The sequence below is a fragment of the Microcaecilia unicolor genome, chromosome 8, assembly GCF_901765095.1.
Source record: "Microcaecilia unicolor chromosome 8, aMicUni1.1, whole genome shotgun sequence".
NCBI lineage: Eukaryota > Metazoa > Chordata > Amphibia > Gymnophiona > Siphonopidae > Microcaecilia > Microcaecilia unicolor.
Window position 1 is genome coordinate 167,991,888 of NC_044038.1, and position 13,326 is coordinate 168,005,213.

The following is a 13,326-nucleotide window of genomic DNA, read 5'->3' on the forward strand; positions in this document are numbered from 1 at the left end:
TTGCTATTCTTTGGTTAGCCTAGTGGTTAGTGCAGTAGACTTTGATCCTGGGGAACTGAGTTCAATTCCCACTGCAGCTCCTTGTAACTCTGGGTAAGTCACTTAACCCTCCATTGCTCCTGGTACAAAATAAGTACCTGAATATATGTAAATCACTTTGAAAGTAGTTGCAAAAACCTCAGAAAGGCAATAGTAAGTCCCATTTCATTTTCCATTTCTGCCAAGTACTACATTTCTGCAGTGGCGTAGCAAGGGCGGGGCGGTGGGGGCGGTCCGCCCCGGGTGTCATCGGGTGGGGGGGGGGGTGCTCCGCTCCCGCTGCTCCGCCTTAAAAAAATTTTTTTCGAAGCACTGGAGAGTGGCAGGCAGTGCGCCTCGCGTCTGCCCTGCTAGTAAAGAAGATCTCGCTGACGTTGTCGCCCTTCCCACATTGAGTCCCACCCCCTCTGAGGCAACTTCCTATTACCGTGAGGGCGGGCGGGACTCAGTGTGGGAAGGACGATGACGTCGACGAGATCTTCTTTACTAGCAGGGCAGATGCGAGGCGCGCTGCCTGCCACTCTCCGGGGTGTCGAAAAATTTTTTTTAAAGGCAGGACAGGGTAGGAGCAGCAGGAGAACAGATCTCAGCTGTCGGGTAGGGGGGGGACTCAGAGGGGAGAAGGGGATTGGGGAGGGGTGGGGGAGCTCAGATGGGTGCTTAAAGGGGAGAAGGGGATTGGGGAGGGTGGGGGTGCTCAGAGGGGGGAGGGGAGTGTTCAGATGGGAGAAGGGGTCTGAAGCTGGAACTGGGGTCTGACAAGGGGGCAGGAGGGAAAATGGGTCCATGCCTGGGGCAGGTGGGAGAATGGGTCTGGGGCTGAAAAGGGGGGGATGTAAGGCATGTGGTGGATGAAGGGGGCTGAAACTGTGGGGACTAGGGGCTTTAAAGGGGACAGGGAGAACTGGCTGGGGCTGAAGCTCGGGACTGGTGAGAGAAAAGGGCTGGGGTTGAAACTAGGGGCTGAAAAGAGGACAGGGAGAAGTGGCTGGGGGCTGAAGCTCGGGACTGATGGGAGAAAAGGGCTGGGGACTGGTGGGATAGTGGGGCTGAAAAGGGGGGCATGTGGGAGATGTGGGCTGGGGCTGGAACTAGGGGCAGGTGGAATAAGGGGGCTGGAACTGGGGGCTGAAAAGAGGGGGCAGAGAGAGAGGGGATAGAAGGGGGAGCGTGAGGGAGGGCAGACCCTGGATGGATGGTAGAGGGAGGGCAGACGGATTGAAGGGGCAGAGAGAAAGGGCAGATGGTGGGTGGAAGGGGAGAGAGAAAGAGGGCAGACTGCGGCAGATGGTGCATGGAAGGGGCAGAAGTGGATGGAAGGGAGAGAGGGCAGACAGTGGATGGAAGGGGCAGAGAGAGAGGGCAGACACTGGATGGTAGAGAGAGAGCAAAGACAGATGCTGGATAGAAGGAAGACAGTGAAAAGATGAGGAAAGCAGAAACCAGAGACAACGAACTGTAAATATATATTTTTATTTTTTTGCTTTAGGATAAAGTAGTATTGTAGCTGTGTTAATAAATGTTTATAATAGAACATGTAAATAAGGTAATCTTTTTATTGGACTAATTTTAATACATTTTACTTTCGTAGAACAAAACCCCCTTCCTCAGGTCAGGATAGGACACTGTAACAGTACTATACTGAATTGACCTGAGGAAGGAGGTTTTGGCCTCTGAAAGCTAAATGTATTAGTCCAATAAAATGATATTATTTGTTTTATTTCTATTTGTTAATTTGTAAAGTGGTGATTGGTATTTGTTAGTTTTTTCAAATTTACATCTGCTGTCTTTATATTTTGCACAGTACTAGAGGACATTTTCTGTTTCTGTGGTGTTACATTGTATGCAGAGTCTGGCATCGGGGGTTCAGTTTAATTTTTGTCTAAATAGAAAGTTTATGATTACTTATTCTATAGTGTATTAGGGTGTATCTGTATTTGTGAAAAAGACATGGCTTTCGGTTGGCATTGACTGTGCAGGATCTACGATCTGTACTAATCTGTCTGTTTTCGTTTTACAATAGGTGAATTGATGTTGTAGTGCTCACTGTAGTGTTTAAAGATGCTTTCCTTTTCCTTGTGTGACTCATACAAATTACTGCTTATGGTATGGTAGAATTGCTCTACAGGTCCTGAGTGTTTTGTATTCTCGGTATGCCTAGTACTGCATTTCGGGAGGGGGTGTTAAAAAATGACCGGCCCCGGGTGTCAACTACCCTAGCTACGCTGGAAGCAGGATGCTGGGCTAGATGGACCATCGGCCTGGCCCTGTATGGTAATTCTTTCATTCTTATAGACCGACTGACTCAAGAAGAGTGGAGGATTTTTTTAAAAAATGGGTCTTATTGCAAGTTTACAAAATTACTGTACATCACTGAATAATCCTGCAATGAAAAATGAAATCCCAAACCAAAAGCATGCCAAATGTGTTACTGGTCAATCTAACCAATCCAAATATTAAAGAATTCAAGAATGTATTCAAGATTTTAGTCTCAGGATTAAAGGAACTTAATGCTGAAAGAGAGCCTTTCACTTAAAGGTCATTATCTGAGCAATTGTATACCAGGAGTTTAAACAAATGTACACACAACAACAACAAACACAACAATGAAAAAAAATAGGGCAGAAAACAGGCCGAGAGTCAGCATTCACTATGGTCCCTAAAGAGGGGGGGGGGGGGGGAGGAGGCTATTTTAAACAAAGATACACACATCTGGAGGAGTGCCAAGTCTCTCGTAATTTATTTCTGCATGTACAGTACTAGACGGAGATATGATGCATACACATTGAAAAAGGAAAAAACCCTCAGCTGATAATAATCAGCCTGTGAATGTCAACGCTTATTTTATAGAACTACTGCCTAGAAGGGAAATTCCATAATCTAGGTGCCTGCATTTATGCGAGTGTTACGTGTATTGATGTCAGGAGTATAGAACTTATGTGTGCATGTGCGTGCACACATACCCATGCAAATGCCCATTGAATTTGCATAGCTCTTATCCGTGAGGGGGTAGACACTGGAAAGAAGCATGGACAGGGCAGATGCATTTACCGCCTCCTATTCAGAAGACAGTAAGGAGCAAATTCTATAAATAGAACTCAAAATTCAGCTCTGGAAAAAATTGGCACTAAGTGTGATTCTATAAAAGGGTGCACTGATTCCCACGCCGAACTGTAGGCACCAGGCTTACACCTGCTGAAGCCTGGCATAAATGCTGGTGCTGAAGTTAGATATGCTTTGGCTGTACTCTATAACTACATGCATAACTTTTCGGAATAAGCCATAGATTGAATGGATGAGGGAATAATACAGTATTTCTAGGATGGGCAGGACAAATTGCTTGTTCTTTTGGCCGCTGTCGGTGACAGGGTGCTGGGCTCAATGGACCCTTGGTCTGTCCCAGCATGGCGATGCTTATGTACTTATGTATAATACCCCATGATCATGCCCCTTTGAGTTACACGCTAGTAGAGTTAGGTGCCATGCCTTACAGAATACCGTGCAGCCAGATACATGTGCAAATTTTAACTTCAGTAATTGGTACCCATTAGCACCCAATTATCAAAAGGTAAAGGCTCATTACTCAATGAAATTGCCTGTGCATCTTGGGAGCACACACAAATTTGGACGTGCAAATCTGGGCACTAGATATAGAATCCGGAGGTTAGCGTATCTGTGCTATTTGCAGTGTGCAGTGTGCAGTCCTGGACCCTTTCCCTGTCCATTTCTCACAGTTTACACAGTTAGCACTTGAATTAGGAGCCCTTGTACTCAAGTGTATTAAGGACAGAGCATGGTTGATGCCCAGGAATAGGCTGTGCAACCACATTAATGGATTTTGTGGTACTTTGCCTGTTTCCATGTGTTAAACCATGCATTACTGAATTTTTCTGAATTTTGCTGTCAGGGGGCGTGGTGTAGGCGAAGAGTGGGTGTGGAAGCTTTAGCCAGCTAGCGCATTAAATGTACCGCACGCCAACCCCACGATTCTATATATCATGCTGAGATTTCCATGTGGAAATCAAAGTGTACTCCATAACAATGCACATAACCTAATTAGTTAACAAGCTAAACTGCACTAATTGCCAATTAACAAGCAATTATTGACACTAATTGGCATGAATTAGAATTTACACACAGAACTGTAAGCATATTCAATAAAGTGCTGTGTATAAATTCTAAGTCACATGGAGGGGAATAATCGAATGTCGCCAGCGAAATAGGTCGCCGGCGATGTATTTTGGCAGCGGCGCAACAGCTGGCCGGAACCATATTTTCAAAAAAGATGGCCGGCCATCTTTTTTTTCGATAATACGGTGTGGGCCGACGAAATGCCTTGGATTTCGCCGGGTTTGAGATCGCCAGTTTTGTTTTTCCGTGATAATGGAAAAAACTGCCGGCGATCTCAAACCCGGCGAAATCCAAGGCATTTGGCCATGGGAGGAGCCAGCATTTGTAGTGCAATGGTCCCCCTCACATGCCAGGACACCAACCGGGCACCCTAGGGGGCACTTCAAACATCTTTTATAAACAACCAAATTAGCTTCCAGGTGCATAGCACCCTTACCTTGTGTGCTGAGTCCCCCAAATCCCCCCCAAAACCCACTGCCCACAAGTGTGCACCATTACCCTAGCCCTAAGGGCTGAAGGGGGGCACCTACATGTGGGTACAGTGGGTTTTGGGGGGTTTGGGAGGGCTCAACATTACCCACCACAAGTGTAACAGGTGTGGGGGGGGGGGGGGGCCTGGCTCTGCCTTTCTGCAGTCCACTGCAACCAACAACAACTGTTCCAGGGACCTGCATACTGCTGTCAGGGTGCTGGGTATGACATTTGAAGCTGGCATACAGGCTGGCAAAAAAGGTTTGTAATTTAATAATTTTAGTGTGGGAGGGTGTTGGCGACCACTGGGGGAGTAAGGGGAGGTCATCCCCCATTCTCTCCGGTGGTCATCTGGTCAGTTGGGGCACCTTTTTGAGGCTTGGTCATGAAAATAAAAGGACCAAGTAAACCCGGCAAAATACTGCTTATCGCCGGGTTTTATTTTTCCATTATCCGTGAAAGCTGGCCATCTGGTAGCCAAGCCCAAGCCTGCCCATGTCCCGCCTTCGCTTCGCTGCCAACACGCCCCTTTGAACTTTCACCGGCGAGGCAAAGGGAAAGCGGCGAAGCTATCACAAATGTAGCTTTCGATTATACGCTTTTCGTCGCTTTTGCAAAATTGCCGGCCATATCACGATTTGTGTCGGGAAATAGCCGGCGATTACTTTCGATTATAAGCTGGATATTTGAAAAGGAGGCATGGCCATAGGCATTGAATGGGCAGGTCTTGGGCATTTCTAAAATCTGTGCGCATTGTTATATTATATACCCAGGCCGCGTGTAATTTAGGCATCGGTATTTACACCAGGTTTTACTTGGTGTAACTGCCTGCTACTAAATTTAGTCACGCGGACCGGCACTTGGTGGATTCTATAAACTAAGCAGAAATTTAGGCTTCTTCTATAAAATACACCTAAATTAAGGCGTACTTTATAGAATGTGCTTAGGCAAATTTCATTTTGCTGCTGAATTTTTAGGTGTGACATATAGAATCTAAGAGTTAGGGGTATGTTTACTAAGGTGCGTTAGCGTTTCTAATGCGCCCTTAAATTTAAGGTGCGTTAAATGCTAATGCACCTATACATTTCTATGGGCGTGTTAGCATTTAGCACAAGTAAACCATTTACCTGCGTTAAAAATGCTAACACTCCCATAACAAATATAGGCGTAAATGCAGGTGTGCTTAGCACTGCAAGCAAAAAGGTTTCCTTGTTGTTTCAAGCTCTTACTGTTTTGGAAATCTTTAGAGAACAAACTTTTCTAAATATGTATAAGAGCAAAGAGGGTAAAGCTGCCACAGCCATGTCTTCCCTTGTCTTCCCCTCCAGTAATGAAATGAACAGACATTATTATCGACATTATTATTGTCAGTAAGCTTTTTGAGGTTGCTTAATGAGTCTTCTCATATGTTGTAGTATTCACACCTTTAATTAATAAACTGACTGCAAACATGACATGCAACTAGCAAGTCTATATTTTCATAAAAATAAATTGTAAACAGTCAGTAACAAGAACTTATTTATTAATTCTTATAAAGCACATTGACCAAAAAGCATTTCACAACAAAAGAATCAGGACTTAATTCAGGGGCATAGCCATACACCCAATTTTGGGTTGGCCTGGGCCCAAGATAGGTGGGCAGAACTCCGCCTATCCCATAAGTGCTTTGGTCTCTCCCTCTCTCACCTGCATGCCATATGCATGCATCCCTCCTCCCCCCACATACCTTTTAAATAGCAGATTTTCACCAAGTAGCATTTGATGCATGTAGGTCATTACCGCCCAGTTACCGCGTGAGTCTTTACCGCTAGGTCAATGGCTGGCAGTAATGTCGCAGACCTAAAATGGACGTGCGTCAATTTTGATTTTGCCACTCGTCCATTTTCGGCAAAAATTTTTAAAAGGAAGGAGTCGTGCTGCCTGCAGCTGGCGGGACCATCCAAGGTACTTTGGGCGGGTGTGGGTGATGACGATTTGGGGGGGGGGCCTGCCACGGGCCCAGCTCACTCTCTCGGTGGCCCTGGGCTTTAGCACGCGGCTTTGAACATTGGCTCCCTAGTGTCTGTGTGGTCACTTGACTGCTGAATACTGACCACCATAATTTTTATGATTAATGAGAATATAGTTGCCCATGCACATAGGATACATTTTAAATAACTGCTTACTGAAATTTAAAAAAAAAGTGATGTTTATATGTTATAGGCATCTAATCGTATCTCCTGATGTTTCCACTTGCGTAAGTCAACATTTTCACTTCATCTTACACAGATCACCAGCACATTATTAATCATAGGTGATAGCAAGTTATTTCACCCTCATCCTGAAAGTAGTCAGGAAATGCAACAAGGAGCCAATGAAAACAGAAAATCCATACAGAGATTCCTGTAAATGAAGGGAAGGCTTCCGTGTAAGCTACAGGATAGGAGCCACCTAATGGAAAGTGTCACTCATGTTTCCTAGTGTTTGTCGGTGATGCATTTACACCAAGAAGATGAATTTGACAGTGTCTGACTAGCCAAGAAAAGATATGCAAGAAATCAAAATTAACTCTGAGAGACAGAGCAGGGCCCGGGGCAAGGCCATTGCAGCCACCGCCCCCCCCCCCTCCACTCAGGATGCAGCCACCACCCTCCCACTTGGGAGCTGCCGCCACTACTTTCCGCTCGCTCAGGCCGCACTCACCCCCTACCTTCCTACATCAGTATGTCTGGTCCTCCTTGGAGGCCAGGGTCTGTCTCTCTAATGCTCCTAGGACCAGGTTATCTCACTAATGCAATCACCCGGGTCCCAACAGGAGCAGGAGAGAGACAGACCCTGGTGTCGGGACTCCCTTGGAGGCTGGGCCTGTGCAAATTTTGCCCCTCCGCTCCCCCCTCTCAGTGGCCCTGGTATTGTGGTAGAAAGTGGCCTCAGCGCACCCTTACATGGTTTCATCCTGTACATTAAGGCCATTTTCACCACAGCAGTACAATGACTGATTTTTCCTGTTTTGCATTAATGGCCATGCGCTAATGTTGCCATTAGAAAAATTAGCAAGTGAACTCTTACCAACACCTATTTTGTAAGCAGTAAGGGCTCATGATAAAGGGGATGGGACGACTTCCCTAGGAGGAAAGGCTAAAACGGCTAGGGATCTTCAGCTTGGAGGAAAGGCAGCTGAGGGGAGATATGATAGAGGTCTATAAAATAATGAGTGGAGTTGAACGGGTAGATGTGAAGCGTCTGTTTACGCTTTCCAAAAATACTAGGACAAGGGGGCATGCGATGAAGCAACAATGTAGTAAATTTAAAGCGAATTGGAGAAAGGTTTTCTTCACTCAACGTGTAATTAAACTCTGGAATTCATTGCCAGAGAATATGGTAAAGGTGGATAGCTTAGCGGAGTTTAAAAAAGGTTTGGACAGCTTCCTAAAGGAAAAGTCCATAGACCATTATTAAATGGACTTCGGGAAAATCCACTATTTCTGGGATAAGCAGTAGAAAATGTTTTGTACTTTTTTTGGGATCTTGCCAGGTATTTGTGACCTGGATTGGTCACTGTTGGAAACAGGATGCTGGGCTTGATGGATCTTCGGTCTTTCCCAGTATGGCAATACTTACGTACTTATGTACTTATAATCCTGCACTAATCGGTTAACATGCAGAAATGTAGCTGCTCTAACTGGTTAATGTGTGAATGCCCATTGTCTGTCCCTAGACATGTCCCCTTCACATAAAAATCATTGCATGGGTAGCGTGCACCAATTGGGAACTCACTACATGATGCCTGAGCTCAACCCACGGTTAGTCCTTTAAAGCTGTGGTAAACATTCTCTAGCAATTACCGCAGCCTAGCAAAAAGGACCCCTAAGACAATTTAAGATGAAAGATATTCTTTAAGATGCTGATATTATAACAAAGTGTCTAGGATAGTATGGTACAAAGGAGCATATTTTTAGCTTGTGTGTCTATACAGTACAAATCCTGCAGAAACAGCACATAGATTGTGGATGTTGATAATTATACCTACTCAGAAGCAGATCAAAATATTAGCATGTAAAGTACACTCCTATTTTATAAAATATGCAGTGAATCGCCTATGATCCTCCTAAACTCCTCCCCTGAGCATGTCTGCTCTTCATCTACACACTGGCTTGCACTGTGGGTGCTTTTAGAGGTAACCTAATTTTATTAGAAGCCTGTGTGCTAAAAAGGCTTATGAAGTTACCCTCAAAAGTTCATGCATGTGGAGGGTAATTCTAGAAAGGGGCGTGCGTCTTTTATAAAATCACACTTAGCACTTGATACTATATATGGCGCCTGAAATTACGCATGGAAAAAAAGGCTTAGGCGTATTCTGTAAAGTATGCTTAAATTTTATAGAATACCACATGACCAAATTTAATTGCATTCATTTACGCCATGTTTAACTTGGCGATTCCTAAATTAGGCACAGAGCGGGTGTATTCTATAACTATGCACATAGATTTTAGAAACACCCACGCTCTCTCCATGGCCACTCCCCCTATTCAATTATGTGATTTAGAATTTATGCGCACCACATTGCAGAATACGCTTAGTGAGTTCTGCATGTAAATCTTAATTAATGCCAATTGGTGCTAATAATTGCTTGTTAAAATCCAATTGACAGCGCTAATTAGCTAGTTAACAAATTAAGTTACCAATTATATAGAATACGCTTCGATTTCCATGTGGAAATTAAGGCATGATATATAGAATCCAGCAGTTAGCACTGATCTTTTTCGGTATCCATTTTTGAGCGCCAGTTACAGAATCCGACCTTAATGTCTCCTTATGAGGCTGTGTTAAATGCACGCTTGGAAATTGTCAGTCATAAGTTATCAGACAGTAAAGTACCATGCGTTAAAGCAATGTTCAGTCCATGCCTTTTATCTGCCCATACCCATCCAGTTCCTGCATTACAACAATGCCTTTATTAATAGGTTTACCGAAAAATATTTTGAGTGCCCTACAAGTTACACAGAATTCAGCAGCTAGAGTGCTTTCAGGTTATCCACGTTACAATCACATTTCACCGATTTTATAACAATTGCACTGGTTACCCATTGAACAACGAGTTAAGTATAAAGTGTTATTGTTGGTGTTTAAAGCTACCATTGATTGCTATTATGTTGAAAATTTATATATCATCAAGGATGCTGAGATCATCCTCTCAAATTTTATTAGAAATTCCCTCTTTTCAAGATACGAGACTGGGATAATATCGTAAAACGACCTTTAGGATGATGGCTCCATTTTTGTGGAATTGTTTACCTTGGTCTTTAAGAGTGGCTCAGAGTATGTCTATTTTCAAGAAAGGACTCAAAACCGTTTTTTGTTTCAAAAAAGTATACGATACAGAAAGAGAGACGTTTACCTCCCAACCTGTGTTTTTAAGAGTAGCTCAGAGTATGTCAACTCTGCTCAGAGTGCCCACATAATAGCAGGCTTCATGTTTGGTATGGTGCCTGTGGAGAAAGGTTGATAGCCCTGCACATGCAATTTAACTGGCCAGGAGCCTCCCCTGTTCGGTTAAATGGTTTTGAAAATTGATCCCTATATAGATAGACAGATAGATACAGTGCTTTTTTTGTAGAAAAAAAGGTGCCGGTACTCATTATGGACGGGGTCACCACATATGGCCCCACCCCTATGATAGCCAAACCCACATTAGCCACATCCCTTATGCCAGCCATGGCGCATATAAACAGACATCATTGAAAATATTATACTAGTATAGGAGAAAAAAATAACGTGATTTTTTTCATTATAAATAATTTCTGTAAGCTGTTACAGCTCCAGTATACTCAGTGCAAAATAAGACAGCAGATGTAAATTCTCAAATTGAACATATTCTAAACACTAAAATGAAAATAAAATGATTTTTTCTACCTTTGTTGTCTGGTGACTATCCATATTATAAGTACATAAGTACATAAGTAGTGCCATACTGGGAAAGACCAAAGGTCCATCTAGCCCAGCATCCTGTCACCGACAGTGGCCAATCCAGGTCAAGGGCACCTGGCACGCTCCCCAAACGTAAAAACATTCCAGACAAGTTATACCTAAAAATGCGGAATTTTTCCAAGTCCATTTAATAGCGGTCTATGGACTTGTCCTTTAGGAATCTATCTAACCCCTTTTTAAACTCCGTCAAGCTAACCGCCCGTACCACGTTCTCCGGCAACGAATTCCAGAGTCTAATTACACGTTGGGTGAAGAAAAATTTTCTCCGATTTGTTTTAAATTTACCACACTGTAGCTTCAACTCATGCCCTCTAGTCCTAGTATTTTTGGATAGCGTGAACAGTCGCTTCACATCCACCCGATCCATTCCACTCATTATTTTATACACTTCTATCATATCTCCCCTCAGCCGTCTCTTCTCCAAGCTGAAAAGCCCTAGCCTTCTCAGCCCAGTCCCAGTCTCTGATTCTGCTGCTCTCTATCTGTTCTCTTAACTCCGTTTCCAGGGCTTCCTTTCCATTTATTTCTTTACTTTCCTCCTTTCTTCTTCATTTCTTGCCCTACATCCATAAGCAAAAGCTGGGTCCTCCTCCGTGGAATTGACTGGAGGAGGTATAACGTGGATCCAGCTTTTGTCTATTTTCTCCATCCATGTGCGGTTTTTCTCCTCTCTTCCCTTTCCCTCATCTCCATCCATGTGCATCTTCTTCTTTTTTCTTTCATTCCCTCCATCCATGTCCAGCACTTCTCCTCTCTCCTTCCCTCCATCCATGTCCAGCACTTCTCCTCTCTCCTACCCTCCATCCATGTCCAGCATTTCTCCTCTCTCCCCGCCAACCCCTCCATCCATCCATGCCCAGCAATTCTCCTCTATCTCCTGCTCTCCTCTTCATTCATTTACAGCATTTCTCCTCTCTTCCCTGCCCTCCCATCCATGTGCATCTCCTTCCTCTCTTCCCTCCCCTCCATCCATGTCCAGCATGTCTTCTCTCTCCCATGCCCTCCCCTCCCATGTCCAGCAATTCTCCTCTGTCCCCTGTCCTCCCCTGCCATCTATGTCCAGCAACTCTCCTCTCTCCCCTTCCCTCCCCTCTCATCCATGTCCAACAATTCCACTCTCTCCTCTGCCCTCCCCTTCCATCCATGTCCAGCGAATCTCTCTTCCCTGACCTCCCCTCTCATCCATGTCCAGTATGTCTCCTCCTTCCCCTGCCCTCCCCTCCCATCCATGTCCAGTGATTCTTCTCTGCCCCCTGTGTTCCCCTGCCATCCATGTACAGTGATTCATCTCTGCCCCGTCCTCCTCTGCTATCCATGTCCAGCGATTCTCCTCTCTCCCCTGCCCTCCCCTCCCATCCATGTCCAGCAATTCTCTCTTCCCTGCCCTCCCCTCCCATCCATGTCCCCTCCCATCTATGTCCAGCGATTCTCCTCTCTCACCCTACCCTCCCCTCCCATCCATGTCCAGCAATTCTCCTGTCTCCCCTGCCCTCCCCTCCCATCCATGTCCAGCAATTCTCTTCCCTGCCCTCCCATCCATGTTCAGCGATTCTCCTCTTTCCCCTCCATGTCCAGCAATTCTCTCATCCCTGCCCTCCCCTCCCATCGATGTCCAGAAATTCTTTCTTCCCTGCCCTCCCCTCCCATCCCATCAATGTCCAGCAATTCTCTCTTCCCTGCCCTCCGTTCCCATCCCATTGATGTCCAGCAATTCTCTCTTCCCTGCCCTCCCCTCCCATCAATGTCCAGCAATTCTCTCTTCCCTGCCCTCCAATGATGTCCAGCGATTCTCCTCTCTCCCCTGCCCTCCCCTTCCATCGATGTCCAGCGATTCTCCTCTCTCCCCTGCCCTCCCCTCTCCCATGTCCAGCGATTCTTCTTCCCCCAGCCCATCCTCCTCACAGCCCGTCCTCCTTCTCCACTGCCTGCCAGCGAAGCGATAGAAAGGATGCCAGTGTCAGACTCAGCAGCACGAACGGTGCAATGATTGAGAGAGGCTGGTAGCATTGGATCTTCCCTCTGCGAGTCCCAACTATGCGGAAACAAGAAGGTGAAACAATGGTGGGACTCGCAGAGGGAAGCTCCGACGCTGCCAGCCTCTCTCAATCACTGCCTGCACCATTCGCACGGCTAAGTCCGACGTAGTAGTAAGTAGGGGAGTGAGAGGAAGGGTGCAGGACTCGCCGGGGGGAAAATGGTGCCGATACACCATACCGGTGCGTAATGGTACAAAAAAAGCACAGGATAGATATGTGTGTGTATAGATACATAAATTCCCCAGCCTTAATCCTGGGAATATGTCTTCCCATGTCGTCCTAAAAACAGTGGGGCTGATATTCAGACTGTGGGAAGTAGCCCGGCTACCTCCCATGGTCGGCGGTGAGCTCCGATATTCAATGCCGGGCCATTTCTGGTGACCACCACTGAATATCCAGTTAATTTTTGGCTGTTTTAAACTTAATCAGCCAAGCCAATATTTGGCGCTGGCCAGTTAAGTTTATAGTGGCCAAAGATAGGCCTGCTATTTGGGTGGCCTGATATGGCCATCAGACTTAGCCGGTGATGTGCTTGAATATTCGCGGATAGACGGTTATATCATGTGATATAACTGATTAGCTGCTATGCTAGGGATTCTATATATGGTGCCTAGATTTGCACACCGAAATCCAGATGCATGTGTAACTTAATTGGCTCAACAAGCCAATCAGCATTTGTAAC

The 13,326-nt window shown here is 45.4% G+C and overlaps 1 protein-coding gene across 2 annotated transcripts in view; it reads right to left on the bottom strand.

Moving 5' to 3' along the window:
* The window catches only part of SPOCK1 (SPARC (osteonectin), cwcv and kazal like domains proteoglycan 1), a 635,761-nt gene that overhangs the window by 552,830 nt on the left and 69,605 nt on the right, over positions 1-13,326 (bottom strand). The window lies entirely within an intron of this gene.